Raw genomic sequence first — 18,180 nt, forward strand, 5'->3', positions numbered from 1 at the left:
ACATTTACAGGACTTTTATTAAACTTTTTAGGATTTTATTTTTTTACAAGTACTTTTCCAGGCCTGGAAATAACCATTTTAAACCTCCATGACCGTTCCAGGTTTCCCCTGCGCGTAAGAACCCTGCATAAGGACGTAGGAAACGAGGGCACACCGTTTCCTCCTCGTAGTGCCCTTCGAAGTTCACTACATTTTCCCAGAAACCCTCCAAAGGGCTTTCGTGTGCAAACACGGACTCAGTGCGCAGCTGCCTGGCCCAACATGGTCTGATGCTTGGATAGTGGATTCATCAGCATCCGGCAAAAAAAAAACTCAAGTGGAGGGACCAGGAAAACTTTTGTCATCGCCTCGTGTCGCTCGGCGCGTGTTCCGCCTCGTGCCCTCGGGAGCCCCGCGTGAGTATGCGGCTCGCTGCTTCCCGCGTCCGCTTCACGGCGCAAACCCTCCGCTGTTGACCGGCCAGCTGTTCTGGTCAGCGGGGCTAGCTGGCGGCGGCTAGCAGCCGGCTAACACTAAGCTAGCTAGCTCGGCTGAGCCCCACGCAGGCGGTGGGAGGGTGTAATGTTGTGGCTCGTCTGAACGGAGCCTCCCGTCCGGAGTCTGGACCCCGCGGGGGGACGAGGACGCGGCGCCGGGACGGCGTGAGCAGTCCGCGGAGCGGCGCGTCGGGACCGCGACTGGAGGTCGACACTAACTAGCGCGGCTGATGGGAGTCCACCGTGATTTGACGTGACGTTAAAGGCCGAAGCTATAACGATAACGTCACCTTAATTGGCACGAGAGCAGGTCACAGCGCGCGAGCTAACGGGAGAAGCTCGCGAGGCGCGCTCCCAGTCCGAGCGCGTGCGTGGCTCCAGCTAGCCGGAGAACTTAAAACGGAGCGAGCTTTAAACGCGTCACGCTGGCGTGCGTGTGCGCGTGTGAGAGAATACACTGGTCCACTCTTTATTCACACACCTGCTCAAGCACACACCTGGTTTAATTAATCCGGTTTTAATCTCGTCTCCTCACTGAAACCATTCAGTTATGTGTTTGTTTGTTTGTTTCAACGTGTTTCCAGTACCACCCTGATACAGGTGTTTATTTGTTTTATATGTATTTATCTCAGAAACAGACTTATCGTAAAACTAAACTTTGTTTGTAAAACTAAATGAAACGAAACAACACATATGTTTACTGAATGATTTTATTATTAAAGTAATCACACACCCGCAGCTTTGTTAAAGACAACAATGACCAGGACTCCAGGAGCCAACATATTCTGTTGAACTGGGTCGTCGTACTGGTACTGGTACTGGTACTGGTATCGGTTCCACCCTGTTCCAAAGTCTCCATCAGGTCAGCGGGTTCTGCGTCATCACGTGTTGTTGTGAGTGTTCTTCTCCAGAGCAGACGGACCCACTTCTCATGCATTACTTCTCATACAAAACTTCTCATACATAACTTCTCATGCATAACTTCTCATGCATAACTTCTCATACATAACTTCTCATGCATAACTTCTCATGCATAACTTCTCATACATAACTTCTCATACATAACTTCTCATGCATAACTTCTCATACATAACTTCTCATGCATAACTTCTCATAACTTCTCATGCATAACTTCTCATGCATAACTTCTCATACATAACTTTTCATACATAACTTCTCATACATGACTTTTCATACATAACTTCTCATACATAACTTCTCATACATGACTTCTCATACATGACTTCTCATACATAACTTCTCATACATGACTTTTCATACATAACTTCTCATACATAACTTCTCATACTTGACTTTTCATACATAACTTCTCATACATAACTTCTCATACATAACTTCTCATACATGACTTCTCATACATGACTTCTCATACATAACTTCTCATACATAACTCCTCATACATACCCTCAGCGTCGTGGGAAGGTGACGGCAGCTCTTGAGCCGCATGCGGTCAGAGCAGAGCGGTGACGGGTCAGCGGTGGAGATCAGATCAGCAGAAAACTAAATATAAGAGATGAGTTGTCGTGCTTTACTGCTGATAACGCTTGTTTTTGTGTTGTAATAGCAGCACATTTCAATCCTGTGTTTGTGTCAGGAAAAACGTGTTGGACCTCCCTGAAGTCAGCGTACCACATCAAAACTTCTAAAATAGTTCGTAGTTCTTTGCTCAAAAACTCATTTAAATGATTGTGAATTGGCTTTTTATGTCACTAACGTTGAAGTGCAACCTGAACTCGGCTGCACAAGCGGTCTGAGAGGAGCGTCTGATCCTTTCTGAGGTCACATCCTACTGTTTCTCCCTCCTGCACTTTGCAACACGTCCTTTCATAAAGCAGGGTACCTGTATGAAAGCATTGGGTCCAATCCCTTCACCAGCGTGTGATCGGTGCAGAGATGTTGCTCTATTCTCACTTCTCTTGAAGAAGACGCTCGCGTGACGTTTAGACTAAAGCCTCCAGCTGAGGATTGTTTACAATGTCCTCCTGTCTGTCCATTACCTTCTTGATTTATTGGTGATTTGTTCTTTCTCTATAATGTAAGATGTTTGTTTTGTCTACAACTTAACTATATTCAGTTTCCTGTCATAAAGGAGTAAAGCCAGCAGAAAACTATCCGCATTTAAGCAGCTGGCATGAGAGAGTTTTGATCCCTTTTGTCTTTTAGAAGGACAAACGGAGAGATGTTGTGGCGTCCGGCAGGAAAAGTGTTTTAAGTGACGTGTCGATGCTTTTCTCCCATCAGTTTGTTGGCGGGTGCAGCGCTGTCTGGAACAAGGAAGCACCAACGCAGAGCTCAGCCAATCAGCTCACAGTGAGTACCTGTTCACTCAGCATCCCCCCCAATCCCACCAAGCATCGGTTCCCTCCTCCTTGGGCCCGTCCTCTTCCTCTCTTTTTGGGATCCTCTTGCAGTTCCCTGCAGGACTCTGCAACTGGCCACTAGGGGGCGGTGTCGTGCTTACTACGCCAGACATCCGCCCCGTGGACACATGTGATTTCAGTCTTGGATGAGTAGAGGAAGGAAAGGTGTGCTGCTCATCACTGCTTTCCTCAACACAATCTCCAGAGTGTCGAGGCACCGTGACGATGATTTTACATAAGTATTTATTCATAAAAAGCTGAGTGATACGGCTAAAATCTTCTCCCCTGATAAAGGTAATTTCATATCAATAACAATATCTCTCACGAAATAGCATGTTCTCTTTATTGACGGCTCAACCGCTCTCGTGTGGATTGAATCCTGAACAAGTGAAACGTACAGAGCGCGTTCTCCTTTCAGAACGAACTTTTAGGGCAAAATAATCCGATGTTCAGAGACATTTGAGTCATGTGCTTTTTATTATCAAGTGAGATTATGTGGTCGTGCATCACTCCATGTATGATTTCATCACGACCCCGTCCTATTCGTCATGTTGAGTTACTGGCCGGTTCCTCGCAGCACTTGTCTGCTCAAAGACAAACTGCATGCTGGAGCCCTGATGTCCACAGATAAACGTGTCCCTCATTCATTTACTGTGAACTCCTCCCTCTCTCCGTCAGCTCACTCCCTGTCCCCGTCTGCTTGTTATATCTGTACCTCCTCCCCCGAGCTCACGCCCTCCAATCCCAAATGTCTCTGGATCCGTCCATCCTCATGAACAACTGGCCCCGGACAGCTGGCGTTTGCTGGCTGCTCGCCATCTCAGTTCTTGGCCCATCTCCTTCTGGGCAACTTCCTCTCCAGCGCCGTCCGTTCTGCGAGTCGTCTTTCTGTTTCTAAGTTGGTCGTTGTGCCGTCTTCGTTGCCGTTCAGCAAAAATTAGGCCGAAGCCACAAGCCAGAGTTTTACACGGCATTGATGTCCTCTTGCTGCTGTAGACCTGACATGACTGCCCCTTCCTCCAGAAGATTACTGATGCTTTTAGCCACTAAAAGTGAACATCTGTCTGTCTTCTGCTGACACCAGCATTCATCTCCATTTCCTCCGAATGAATCCGGCGTGTCATCTGCGCTGTAACGGCCTCCATCGTCTCCATAGTCTCATCGACTTTATCGTCTTTATTGTCTCATCGTCTCCTTTGTTTCATCGTCTCCATCGTCTCCATCATCTCATGTCTTTTGTCCATCTGCTGACTGTGCAGTCACCTTTTCCCCGATAGAAACCCTCTGGCATTGAGAGGAGGGAAATATTCCCCGAGCAACAGCAGTAAAGGGAAGTGAGGTAATGCACCAACAGTCTGAAAGGGGTTTTTTTGAGCTGGAAAAAGAGGTAGTTGATGGTGGACTGGCCTGGAAAGCTCAACTTGTTTGGTGCACTGTAACTATCACTGAACTGGAGACCTGCAGTGCTGCTGTTGGCATTGTGGTTCATCCGGCCTCGCTACGAGCCGTAGCCCGTGCTTTAAAAAAGGTATTTTATTCTTTGTTTCCTGCTCGGGGGCTCAGGGTTAATCGGACCGGGAGGCGGTTGTCGGCCGTAAGTCAAACTGTTGCGCTGCATTCTTTGATGTCGAGCCGAAGGATGGAGACGCCGTCAGAGCTGGTGGAGCCCACGGAGCCAGCATGCCGAATCTCTGCCTGCCGACTGTAGAGACTGCAGACTGCCACACAGCGTGGCTGTGGTGGGTTTGATGGGTTTGTTGGGTTTGATGGGTTTAATGGGTTTGGTTCGTTTGGTGGCTTTGGTGGGTTCAATGGGTTTGGTGGGTTTGGTGGGTTTGGTGGGTTTGGTGGGTTTGGTGGTTTTGGTGGGTTTGGTGGGTTTGGTGTGTTTAGTGGGTTTGGTGGGTTTGGTGGGTTTGGTGGGTTTATTGGGTTTGGTGGTTTTGGTGGGTTTGGTGGGTTTGTTGGGTTTGTGTCTGTTGGTGGGTTTGATTCGTTTGGTGGGTTTGGTGGGTTTGTGTCTGTTGGTGGGTTTGGTGGGTTTGATTCGTTTGGTGGGTTTGGTGGTTTTGGTGGGTTTGATGGGTTTGATGGGTTTGGTTCATTTGGTGGGTTTAATGGGTTTGGTGGGTTTAATGGGTTTGGTGGGTTTGATGGGTTTGGTGGGTTTGGTGGGTTTGATGGGTTTGGTGGGTTTGGTGGGTTTCTGTCTGTTGGTGCTGACAGGCGGTCACCAGGCGGTCACCAGATCCACAGAAGAGCTTCTTGGCGAGCGAGAGACGGCGTCCACGCTCTGAGGAGACGAAGCGTTGCTCTCTCTGCTCTGTCGGGACATGGCTTCATGTTAGTGTGTGATGGATATTTAGCTTTCAGCGGGGAGGGAACCAGGCCGGAAGTCAAAGTTCTACGTTTTTTGGTCTTCTTGTGGGAGCATCTCCTCGTGTGGAAGCAGAAACAAGTTGTGAACACAGCATCGACATCTTTTTAAGTTAACATGAAAAAGGTTGTTTAATTAAATGTGTGTTTCTGTGCATGAATGTATGTGAGTCCGATGTTTAGTCTCCTTCAGCTTTATCTTTGGTCTCCAGCGTCTCCTGAGCGAAGAGTCTCCAACCTGCACATGAGTCAGCAGCTGTTTCTCTCATGTGTTTTCGGTTAGATGAAATGAGTCTGTGGTTAACACAAGCTGATGAGAAGTTTTTCTATGATATAAAAGACGTCAGTAAATACCTCTTTTGTGAGCTTTGAAGTTTTTATGCGTCTTAAAAAATGTCGGTTGCTAACAAGTGGCTAAATGTGACTAAACGCTAATAAACGCTACGCAGTCCGCCGTCGGCTTTGTGACGGCGACATGAAGTCATGTGACTGGAGGAGTTTGTTTATAACCTGAAGCTTTTTTAATCTGAATGTAGTGTGAATACTAAACTCATAAACTGTGACGAACCTGCAGCTTGTGACATTGAACCTTTTGTAGTCTTAGACGCTCACCTGATTTAAACATAAAAACACTTCACATGCAACCTGTAAATATTTAAAGTTAAGATATAATACGTCCAGTTCAATGACCACTAAATTTAAGTTTAATTTAAAAATGTTATGGTATTGCAATTCAAATCCAGCGCAGCTCGGCCGTTTGAATCCCGTCCTCCAGTTCTTTAACGAAGGATAAACCAGCAGCGGTCACACGGAGATGCCAAAAGCAGTACAGAAGCAGGGGAAAGAGTGGTGAGCATGTTTCATCATCGTTACCATGGAGGTGGAGAGCACAAATACAAGAATGACTAAGAGAGCAAGTATGATGTATCCTTAACGTATTGTCTGAAAATAGATTTTATTGTATTTCTGCATCACCAGACGACTTTGTGAAGTTGTTTTGGTGGCTGATGCTGGATTTATCCATCATCTTCCTCCATTACACACGGCCGTGCGCATGCATACGTGTCATTATGAGAAAGTCCAGCATGCAGGCTCCAGCTGCCATACATCCTTTATTTGATCTCCTCTTCCAATAACCATATAAAGAGGTATAAATAGGTATACAATCAAATGCTTAATCCTCAAGCCAGATCCTTCTAATAAATCCTTGGTTACACCCCTCCTGTGATTGTAGCTGGACTTAAGGCTGGAGTGTGTCTCTGGCATGTGCAGGTTTTTAGCAGGCAGACTTGAGCCTCGGCAGACGGGTCCTATCGCGGCCGTCCATCACATCAACCTCTATCTCAGGGCTTCTTACGGACCTGCTAATTGAAAGCAGGCGGCGTGATGGACCGTTCTGCTTTTGCTTCCCGGGCTTCAGATTGAAGGCGCTGATAGTGCCTGGCGCTCCGCAAAAAGCACATGTGAGATATTACAGGCTCTGGCCACCGCTATCTAGCTTTCAGCCATTTGACCTGCAGAGGGCCCTGTGTGGGAAGAAGGTCTGAGAACCAACCCCCCCCCCCCGCCCCCTTCCCGTCTCTGTGCTTTGCATCAGGCCAGCCCAGGGCCTTGCATATCACCGCCTGCACCACAGCTGTCACCGTTTGTATATTTGATATACTGACGGATGCCGACGAGCAACAGGTGTTGCGTATTAGTGTCACTATTTTATTCTACCCCTTCATTTGGAAAAGAGGTGGACTGTGGTCAGTTGTCAGAGTGCATCATTGTAATATATTTCACTCTCACTTTTAAACTGAGCTCTGCCACAAAGCAGTGCCTTCAGTTTCTCCTGAGGAAGAGGAAGAGGCACGGAAGGGGAAACTGAATTAATGTGGTTCAGGTGGACTGACCCAAAGACACATCAGAAACATGGGAATGCCTTTGAACACCGAGCCCTTGTCCCTCTGTCGTCTCCCCTCAGTCCTCAGTGAGACTATCAAATGCAGATGGAAACTTCCATGTTCGGTTTTGACATTTCTGTCCAATTTCTTGTCAGAAAGGATATTATTCCACCACCCTGTCGGGTTATTATTTTTTTTAATGACCCTTGCAGTTTGAGGTACTTTTTTTCCTCGAGTGCAACGCTGCTTGTTGTTACAGCAGTAAAATCTCACTTATTTGAACTGCACATAAATCTTAAACCGCAGGCTTACGTTGTGGACTACCCAACTTTCTTTTTGTGGACTTATGGTTTCCAAGCTACTGCTGGTAGCTTAACTAAATACATATTTTGTCATGGGCGACCACTTCCATATCAGCCTGTACTTTCTGGTATATCTCATGCCTGGACTTCCAGAGCGGACACATTAGAATTTCTTTCCTTTGCCTGCAGAGCTGTTTGACTTCCCTCTCCGGGCCGTCTTGGGTTGTGTGTGCGAGACAAAGCGAACGAGTGGGTCGCTTCACAGAATGCTTCCCGGTCGCTTAGCTCCTCAGACAAATCCCTGCAGACAGGGCCCTGGTTCCCCCCAACGGAGAGCGGCCTCATTAGGATTTGTTGCACAAACTCTGGAATTTTGACCGGCCGAAGGAGCAACGAGGCCTTCCCTCCGAGGGACACATGTTCCTTGCTGCGGCCTGACCCCGGAGCTCTGGGCCTTGTCGAATCACATTTGGCTCATATTGCTCCCAGTCAGGGGCTCGGTTACCCCCGGATCAACCTCATTCTTCCGCACTGAGGCCTGTGTGCAAACAGGACCTGAAGGTTTTGATAAATGGACGGCTCTGTTGAGGCAACATAGAGGGCCGGTGTTGCCGTCACGAGGAGTTTAGTGAACATTGCACCCTGTACTGTTTCTCTTAGGGCGCTAATTTAGTGGTTAAGGCTCAGAGAGCTTTGGGTACATGATCGGCTGTTGAGCTCTCTCTATCGCTGGGATGCACATTAAACCATGGGGAGCTTATAGGAATAACCTTTCATGTCGTACATTATCTGAAGGAGTGCAACATGTTGAGGCCCTTACGCCGCGTTCACACCAGAAGCGTTGCAACATTTTTGCGCGAGTCGACTCAAATGGTTGTGAACGACGAGAATTTCCGCCAAGCGGCGCGAATGACGAAACCTTTTGCAACTCTGAGTTGTGTCAGCCAATCAGCGTCGAGATGCTGCGCCCGTCACCACGGCGCCTTGCGGTTGCTGAATCAAACTGCTGCGGCGCCAAAAAGTGAATAACTCAAATTAACCACATAAAGTTGTGTGAGTAAACTCACGCCAACGCTTTGTGTGAACTTAGCATTAATCTCTGAAAAGCTGCTGGGCATTAGTAAGACTCTCTAAAAGACATTTTTGTGATTTGCAAATGACAAATAATTGTGTTGGTTTATTAAGATCTCCTCCAACCCCTCTGACATTTTGCAATTCAAAGAGTGTTTGAATTGTTTGTTGGTTTGGACGACGTGACATCGTGACGTGATGACGTGACATCGTGACGTGACATCGTGACGTGACATCGTGACGTGACATCGTGACGTGACATCGTGACGTGACATCGTGACGTAACATCGTGACGTGACATCGTGACGTGACATCGTGACGTGATGACGTGACATCGTGACGTGACATCGTGACGTGACATCGTGACGTGACATCGTGACGTGATGACGTGACATCGTGACGTGACATCGTGACGTGACATCGTGACGTGATGACGTGACATCGTGACGTGACATCGTGACGTGACATCATGACGTGACATCGTGACGTGACACTGTCAGACACAATCATCAATCACTCGGACCAGCCCCCCAATCTACTTTACTGAGGGCGTCTTCCTCTCTCTGCCATCTCAGCTTGATTGACTCATGAACTATCAACCCTTTTTAATCAAATGTCCCTCCCCCAACTGTCAATGCCAAACCAGGGTGACAGTGACATCCTTGTCTGGCAGTGACAGTCTGATTAAAAAGGGTGGATAGTTAATGAGTTGGTAGTTCTTCTGGGACGGCGTCACTTCCACCTTGGAGTAGCAAAAATAAAAGAGTGAGCATATCAATAACATCATGGAAAGAATCAGTTTGTTGGCGCTGTGATGTCTTTTTCTGTCAGCCCCATTAGTGTTGGCTGGTTGCAAAGGACCCCACAGGGACCGCTGGGAGCCAATGGTGAGTCATGGTGGACATATGGAATATGTAGCTCGCCCCTCAGCCCTGGCCAGTCAGCAGACTTAACATAGTTGATCCTTTTCCATCCAACAAAAAGAATCCAGTTAAAAACATTTCACTGAATCTGTAAACGAATCCTATGACTGTGTGTTGTCCACTTCTTATGTACAGTCTATAATGTAAACAGTAAAACATTCATTAGTCAGCACTTCCTCTAGTAAAGAGGCTTGGTAACAGGAAGTCCTCTAGTAAAGAGGCTTAGTAACAGGAAGTCCTCTAGTAAAGAGGCTTGGTAACAGGAAGTCCTCTAGTAAAGAGGCTTAGTAACAGGAAGTCCTCTAGTAAAGAGGCTTAGTAACAGGAAGTCCTCTAGTAAAGAGGCTTGGTAACAGGAAGTCCTCTAGTAAAGAGGCTTGGTAACAGGAAGTCCTCTAGTAAAGAGGCTTGGTAACAGGAAGTCCTCTAGTAAAGAGGCTTTGGTAACAGGAAGTCCTCTCGTAAAGAGGCTTTGGTAACAGGAAGTCCTCTTGTAAAGAGGCTTTGGTAACAGGAAGTCCTCTAGTAAAGAGGCTTTGGTAACAGGAAGTCCTCTTGTAAAGAGGCTTTGGTAACAGGAAGTCCTCTAGTAAAGAGGCTTAGTAACAGGAAGTCCTCTAGTAAAGAGGCTTGGTAACAGGAAGTCCTCTGGTAAAGAGGCTTGGTAACAGGAAGTCCTCTAGTAAAGAGGCTTGGTAACAGGAAGTCCTCTAGTAAAGAGGCTTAGTAACAGGAAGTCCTCTAGTAAAGAGGCTTAGTAACAGGAAGTCCTCTGGTAAAGAGGCTTGGTAACAGGAAGTCCTCTAGTAAAGAGGCTTTGGTAACAGGAAGTCCTCTGGTAAAGAGGCTTTGGTAACAGGAAGTCCTCTTGTAAAGAGGCTTTGGTAACAGGAAGTCCTCTAGTAAAGAGGCTTGGTAACAGGAAGTCCTCTAGTAAAGAGGCTTTGGTAACAGGAAGTCCTCTAGTAAAGAGGCTTGGTAACAGGAAGTCCTCTAGTAAAGAGGCTTGGTAACAGGAAGTCCTCTAGTAAAGAGGCTTAGTAACAGGAAGTCCTCTGGTAAAGAGGCTTTGGTAACAGGAAGTCCTCTAGTAAAGAGGCTTGGTAACAGGAAGTCCTCTAGTAAAGAGGCTTGGTAACAGGAAGTCCTCTAGTAAAGAGGCTTGGTAACAGGAAGTCCTCTAGTAAAGAGGCTTGGTAACAGGAAGTCCTCTGGTAAAGAGGCTGTGGTAACAGGAAGTCCTCTGGTAAAGAGGCTTAGTAACAGGAAGTCCTCTAGTAAAGAGGCTTTGGTAACAGGAAGTCCTCTAGTAAAGAGGCTTAGTAACAGGAAGTCCTCTGGTAAAGAGGCTTGGTAACAGGAAGTCCTCTAGTAAAGAGGCTTAGTAACAGGAAGTCCTCTAGTAAAGAGGCTTGGTAACAGGAAGTCCTCTAGTTAAGAGGCTTGGTAACAGGAAGTCCTCTAGTAAAGAGGCTTTGGTAACAGGAAGTCCTCTAGTAAAGAGGCTTTGGTAACAGGAAGTCCTCTAGTAAAGAGGCTTTGGTAACAGGAAGTCCTCTAGTAAAGAGGCTTTGGTAACAGGAAGTCCTCTAGTAAAGAGGCTTTGGTAACAGGACGTCCTCTAGTAAAGAGGCTTTGGTAACAGGAAGTCCTCTAGTAAAGAGGCTTGGTAACAGGAAGTCCTCTAGTAAAGAGGCTTTGGTAACAGGAAGTCCTCTAGTAAAGAGGCTTGGTAACAGGAAGTCCTCTAGTAAAGAGGCTTTGGTAACAGGAAGTCCTCTAGTAAAGAGGCTTGGTAACAGGAAGTCCTCTAGTAAAGAGGCTTAGTAACAGGAAGTCCTCTAGTAAAGAGGCTTAGTAACAGGAAGTCCTCTAGTAAAGAGGCTTTGTAACAGGAAGTCCTCTTGTAAAGAGGCTTTGGTAACAGGAAGTCCTCTAGTAAAGAGGCTTGGTAACAGGAAGTCCTCTGGTAAAGAGGCTTAGTAACAGGAAGTCCTCTAGTAAAGAGGCTTTGGTAACAGGAAGTCCTCTAGTAAAGAGGCTTTGGTAACAGGAAGTCCTCTGGTAAAGAGGCTTTGGTAACAGGAAGTCCTCTAGTAAAGAGGCTTTGGTAACAGGAAGTCCTCTAGTAAAGAGGCTTTGGTAACAGGACACACGTTCACGCCGTGCACCATTGACCTTCTTAAGGCTGACGGACAGGACTGGTCCACATTCCCCTCATACGTTCCACCATATTTCCCCACGGCGTCTAATCCTTCCTGACGAGGCCGAGCAGCCAGTGGCCCGCTTAGTGGCCGCTGTTGGCAGGTCACCAAGATGTTAAACCGTCACAGGTGAAGGAAAGAAGAAGTGTGTGCGACTGATCTGCATTGACCTGCGGTGCCACCTGTGCTGGCAAACGCTGAAGCAGAGGAATGTTTGAAGCTCTGGACCTTCAAGGATCACACAGCCCCGTGTGCTCTCAGCCGGCCTGCAGGCGTACGACGCAGGGTTTTGATAATAATTCACATGATAAACTTCTCATTCTTTAGTCTTTTTGTTGTGAGAACGTCTCAACTCCACCCGCTCTGTGAAGCTGTGGTCATCACTCAATCTCCTGGCACAGTGTCTGCGTTGTGAGTCCATTAGCTGCCTTTAGGGACCCGGTGGAGCCCCATAACACCTGAGAGCCACAGAGCCCAGGCAGCGTGGATGGAAAACTGGGTCTGATGATCACAGATGGAGAAGTGGCTTATCCAAACCCTCCTGACGTCTGTCAGCAGAACGATGCAGCATTCGACGAGCGCTTTGCCAGGAGAAGTAGCTCTACTCCTGCTCCTCCAGGAGCGAAGGTCCAGAGAGGTCCTTTCTGGAGCGGACCAGATAGTTCTGGTGCTCTGTACGGATGAATCTCACACCAAGAACACACGATCCAACAGGACGAAGCTAAAGACGACTTCATGTTGCTCACCTGACAGAAAGAGATCCTCTTGATTAAAGATGTACATATGACTATGAAGAAGTAAATACAAACATGGAAATATAGTGAAATACAAAAACTGATTAATATGTAAATATGAAGACGCATAATAATGTAATCTATTAAACCTAATAACAGCTAAGGTTCTTAATAATAATGTAATCTATTAAACCTAATAACAGCTAAGGTTCTTAATAATAATGTAATCTATTAAACCTAATAACAGCTAAGGTTCTTAATAATAATGTAATCTATTAAAGCTAATAACAGCTAAGGTTTTAATAATAATGTAATCTCAGCTGCTGCATGAGGACAGAGCTCTCAGACATGACTTGACAACTACCTCATGAGATGAAACGCACTCAGTGAGGTGGACACAGCGCTGTGGTCCCAGTGCCACCACCACCACCACCATCATCATCATCATCATCATCATATCATCCCTCTATTCCTCTCTCTCTCTTTGTCTTCTTCTTCTGCTCTATTCCCCTGAAGGCGTCCACGAGTCTGAAACCTTAATTCAATAAGACATAAACTGGAAAAATGTGCAAAAGCACAAAATATTTAACATATTTAGGGCTCAGAGGAACATTGTGAGGGGCATCCGCTCGCCCCGTTCAACTTAAATCTCTCTCTCTCTCTCTCTCTCTCTCTCTCTCTCTCTCTCTCTCTCTCTCTCTCTCTCTCGTCCCAGGGTTGCGTCTGCTTTCTTGCTGCAGAACCGTTAAGAGGCTGTTCATTAGACTGACACAAACCAGAGCATGTTAGTAAGGGGGGAGGAAGAGGGGGAGAGAGAGAGGAAGAGGAGGAGGAGGAGGAGGAGGGAAGGAAGGAGTGAGTGAGGGAGGAAGAGGGGGCGTGGTCTTGGCCTCGGCCCAAGCTGCTGACCCTGGAGGGGCCCGTCGTTTATCTCATAACCCAGAGGTGGATGGAGGGATGGAGGGATGGAGGGATGGAGGGATGGAGGAGGGACTCACGCGTTCCCTCTGTCACCTGACGGAGACTTCCTTCCATACGCTGTGCTACATGCTAACTGTTTAGCTGCTGCCGAGCATCCTCCCTCTCTCCGCCTCCTTCCTTCTTCTCCCTCCTTTTCTGTCTGTCCTCCACGTTCTCTCTATCTCCACTTCTCTCTTGTCCACCTCTCATCCCGCCTCACTCTTCCTTCTCTTCTCAGAAAAAGTACAGATCCGTTGTTCTCTTGCAGCATGTTGGTGTTTAGCGGTTTAGCTGTTTTAATTGAGTTAACATTGAGGTGCATTTCTCTTGTGGTTTCATGGTTGTTTAGTTTTTATAAGCTTCTCTTGAAGAACCAGATATTCTGTTCTCTCTGCCAGAGACGTTCCCTCCTTCCTTCAGGATTAAAATGGAGAAAAACCATGTTCACTGTGCCGCACGCCAGTTACACACACACACACACACACACACACACACACACACACACACACACACACACAGTTGTCCATGTCAACATGACTGAACTACAGCAACATTTTGCATTTCCATGGTAGTGTCTTTGAAGGATATATATATATATCTATATATATGTATATCTCTTGGTCTGAAACCACAGCCCGCCACTGATCTATGCATACATACAGAACGGACCTGAGCTCCAGAACCAGACCTGAGCTCCAAAACCAGACCTGAGCTCCAGAACCAGACAGAACGGACCTGAGCTCCAGAACCAGACAGAACAGAGCTGAGCTCCAGAAGCAGACAGAACAGACCTGAGCTCCATAACCAGACCTGAGCTCCAGAAGCAGACAGAACAGACCTGAGCTCCATAACCAGACCTGAGCTCCAGAACCAGACCTGAGCTCCAGAACCAGACAGAACAGAGCTGAGCTCCAGAAGCAGACAGCGAGCAGCAGCAGTGTTTCCTCCTCGCTGTGGCGCTTTGATGCAACCGGTGATTAAAGTCACACCTGTGTTGATGCCAGGAAGCAGGCGAGGTGCGTCACTGCTGCTTGGATCTTGATGATGAGCGCTATCAACACATTTTATTCCCTCCTTTGTTTCTTCAACATTTGCCGCCTCGTTGTTGCACCTCATTAAGCAGAAAGCACGTATTCTCAACCCGCTTTTACTGGAAACAGAGTCTTTTCATTTCCTGTGGGGTTTCACACGCGAGCAGCTAACGGACATAAAATGTTTGGCTCCAGCTTTTATTAAATGGCTGAAGATTAGAATGAATGAATTGGACATTTTCTTGATTTAAAGAGTAGAAAACAGGCTTTTAAATCACAGAAATGATGATAAATAATCTCTCTGTGTGTTTTCCTGTCGATATAATACACACACAGTGTAGTTTAATATATACAGTGTAGTTTATACATAAATACACAGTGTAGATTAATATGTACACAGTGTAGTTTAATATATACACAGTGTAGTTTAATATATAAATACACAGTGTAATTTAATATAAACACACAGTGCCGTTTTTAGCTATACAGCCTTCATCCTACATATCTGATGAAGATATACATATTTTAATAAATAAATGAATGGCGTGGACATCAACAGTTGTTTGTTGACATTCAGTTGCGTTGTGACGCGTTACATGACGTTACCAGAATGTGTTGAAATGTAATCCTGTAAAATGTATTTTTTTGGCGAGAAACTTTGATTCATGACTGTTTTCACAGCTAAATGAAATGCATATGAGGGATTATGAGCTTTGAGCTTCTGTCACTCGCTTTAAAGCTTTGAAGCAGCTTGTAATAGCTCATGAAAAGCTGCTGTTTCTGACATTAACACAGTAAATATAACATTTATAATGTTGACTGTTCACACTGAACAGAAGTGAGTTCAATCCTTAACAGTTCATTTGATTCTTCTGCAATTTAACTCAAGTAGTTGTTCAATCTCTTTTTCTCTTTTGTATATTTACTATTGCTCCTTAATGAAGAAAAAATATTCTTAAATCTTATGACTCGATTAAGCGATGGAAGACTAAAATAATGGCTCGCTGCCGATCTGTGTTATCTCAATGCAAACCATACGAGTGCAGTGATGTGGAGGACGAAGAGTAGTCTGAACGCGGCCTGATGGACGAACTTCACCTTCCCTCATCACATGATACGCTTCCTCACTATTACACACACACACACACACACACGCACACACACACACACACACACACACACACACACACACACACACACACACACACACACACACACACACACACAGCGGGCTCGTATCACCCTGTGTATCCACAGTAGGATGAAAGTCTCAGTGTTCCTGGGTGAACCGGCTGGCGGCTCGTGTGCAGCAGCTCCGCTCTGTGGAGTCAGATCTCTGGTCTGGTCAGCGTCAGCTGTCGGCAGCACCCTGCAGGCCACACCGGGCCGAGCCGTCCCTCCTGGTACCGTCGGCATGGCGGGTCCTCAGACCTGCAGGGCCTCGGTGCTGCAGCCGGTCTGCTGCTTCCTCGGTGGACCCGGTTCTTTGGGGGCCTCCACGTGCTCATCTACCCGCTGGCCGGGTCTCCGGTTGACGTTAGTGTGATTTATCTGTATTTATTTCTTCCTCTCGTCATGTTGCGCAATTTCCCCCCAGTGCCGGAGCTTTGAGTCCGGTTCCCAGCGCACCTCCCCCGCCTCCCCCGTCTCCCCCGTCACCGTTTCAGAGGCCGTCCGGCGGGAGGAGAAACATGATGAATGCATCGCTGCATATGTAGGTTTTGGAGCGAAAGCAGAACGCAGCAGAACTATGCGGTTTTCACGTTCTCGGTTTGAAAACATTGGCTGAGCTCCGACATGCACATCTGTATCTTGTTCTGGTGTGAAGTCTTCCCAGAATGCTGAAGCATAATGGACTCACTATTAGTCAAAATTAAACTTAATAGCTTAATAACGGGGTGAGTTATTTCTCTGATTCTCATGAACTCACATAACGGCTTCTCATTGCCAACCTGCTGTCCTCCACCTTCCTCCTGCCGGCCCCCAACTGTTGGAGAAACACAACTGGCTTTGTTTCCGCTCGGGCCCGAAACTCATTTCCAAAGCTTGAAGGTCGCAACAACTTCCCCCTGTGGGGTTGGATGGAAGTGGCACTTGGGCGCGCTACTGTAGCTAATCGGAAGGATTTACGGCGTGCATCACCACGGGGCAACGAGGAATGCTCGCCGGCACCCGGCTGCAGGTGTTCCACTACCTCCTTTTCCTTTGGCCCTGTCTGTCTTCCCCTCCGTCTGCTGATGGAAGGCAGCTGGAAGACGCCGCTTGTTCCCCGCTTGTTGGGTTGAGAGGGCGTTGTGTTGGTGGAGCATAACGCTGGCAGCACCACCCTCCTCCTCCTCCGCCTCCGGTCGCCTGGTCGCTCCCCAGTCCGGGAAGTAAAGCTTTGATAAATACATTGAAGCGGGTGAGGGGGCTTTGTTTTTTACGATCTGCTGACGTGTTCAATCACATTTCACCATGGCCCTTGTTAAGGGCTGCTGTGTGTTTTTTTTTTTTTGCATATTCTTTTATGCAAGTTCATGTTCGACTGTCTGCACTTTGTCTGCTAATTGGGAGTTTTCACATGGTCCCACTGGAGATAGGGTGCAGGAGGAAGCAAACAGGGGAGGGAGGGGGCAGGGTGGATGTGTTGTTGCTCAATTGAGAGACAGGCAGAATCTCCAAAGGCATGTGCTACAAGATCCAGATGTTGTAATCCCCCCCCCCACCATACGTAACCTCATTACATGGCATCGAAGGCACTGCAGCTCTGGGATCACACCGCCATGCGCGGCGCCTCTCCGTTTGGTTTTCCAGGCTAAATACAGGAAGTAATTATTAGGCTCTGCCTTATCCCAGGAAACGTATCGGTTTCCACCCGATCGCGTCTTCGGCCCGGCTTGAGCGAGCGCAACAGCAGGCCAGAGCTAATGAGCTCGCTGTGATCCTGAGGGCAAAGCCATGTATGGCGCTCGGCCCAGCCTGTGCCACGGGACAGACACTGGACCTGGAGGTGGGATAGCGGTACAGAACCTTCACTACAGAACCTTCACGACAGAACCTTCACTACAGAACCTACAGAGGAAAAGTCTCAACCTGATTTCTACCTCGCCGAGAAAAACACCAGCAATTGTTACCGATGTTCTCTGCTGCCGTTGTTCTTCCATTAACACGCACAAATGAGGAAGGACTACAGAGGGAAGAGGAAGGACGACAGAGGGAAGAGGAAGGATGACAGAGGGAAGAGGAAGGACGACAGAGGGAAGAGGAAGGACGACAGAGGGATGAGGAAAGACTAAAGAGGGAAGATGAAAGACGACAGAGGGACGAGGAAAGACTAAAGAGGGAAGATGAAAGACGACAGAGGGACGAGGAAAGACTACAGAGGGAAGATGAAAGACAACAGAGGGAAGAGGAAGGACGACAGAGGGAAGAGAAAGGACGACAGAGGGAAGAGGAAGGACGACAGAGGGAAGAGGAAGGACGACAGAGGGAAGAGGAAGGACGACAGAGGGAAGAGGAAGGACGACAGAGGGACGAGGAAAGACTAAAGAGGGAAGATGAAAGACGACAGAGGGAAGAGGAAGGACGACAGAGGGAAGAGGAAAGACGACAGAGGGAAGAGGAAAGACGACAGAGGGAAGAGGAAGGACGACAGAGGGAAGATGAAAGACGACAGAGGGAAGAGGAAGGACGACAGAGGGAAGAGGAAGAAGTATAGAGGGAAGAGGAAAGACTACAGAGTCTGGTGAGGGAATGACACAGGAGGATTGTCTCACCTTCCCCACTCTTTTCCCTCCTAATCCCCTCTCCTCTTCCTCCTCCCCCTCCTCCTCCTCCTCCATCGGTGACCTTTG

General features: G+C 47.4%; 1 protein-coding gene across 2 annotated transcripts in view; it reads left to right on the plus strand.

Moving 5' to 3' along the window:
* Positions 1-231: 231 nt before the first annotated feature.
* disp1 (dispatched homolog 1 (Drosophila)) overlaps positions 232-18,180 on the plus strand; it is a 72,511-nt gene continuing 54,562 nt past the window's right edge. For both annotated transcript variants that reach the window (XR_011077544.1, XM_068577609.1), the window contains exons 1-2: positions 232-395; positions 2,739-2,807. The gene's annotated coding sequence lies outside the window, so the exon portion shown is untranslated. The remainder of the gene's footprint in view (positions 396-2,738; positions 2,808-18,180) is intronic.

The sequence above is a fragment of the Clinocottus analis genome, unplaced genomic scaffold (assembly GCF_023055335.1).
Source record: "Clinocottus analis isolate CAN_PGR_092001 unplaced genomic scaffold, fCliAna1.0.p SCAF_15, whole genome shotgun sequence".
Lineage (NCBI taxonomy): Eukaryota > Metazoa > Chordata > Actinopteri > Perciformes > Cottidae > Clinocottus > Clinocottus analis.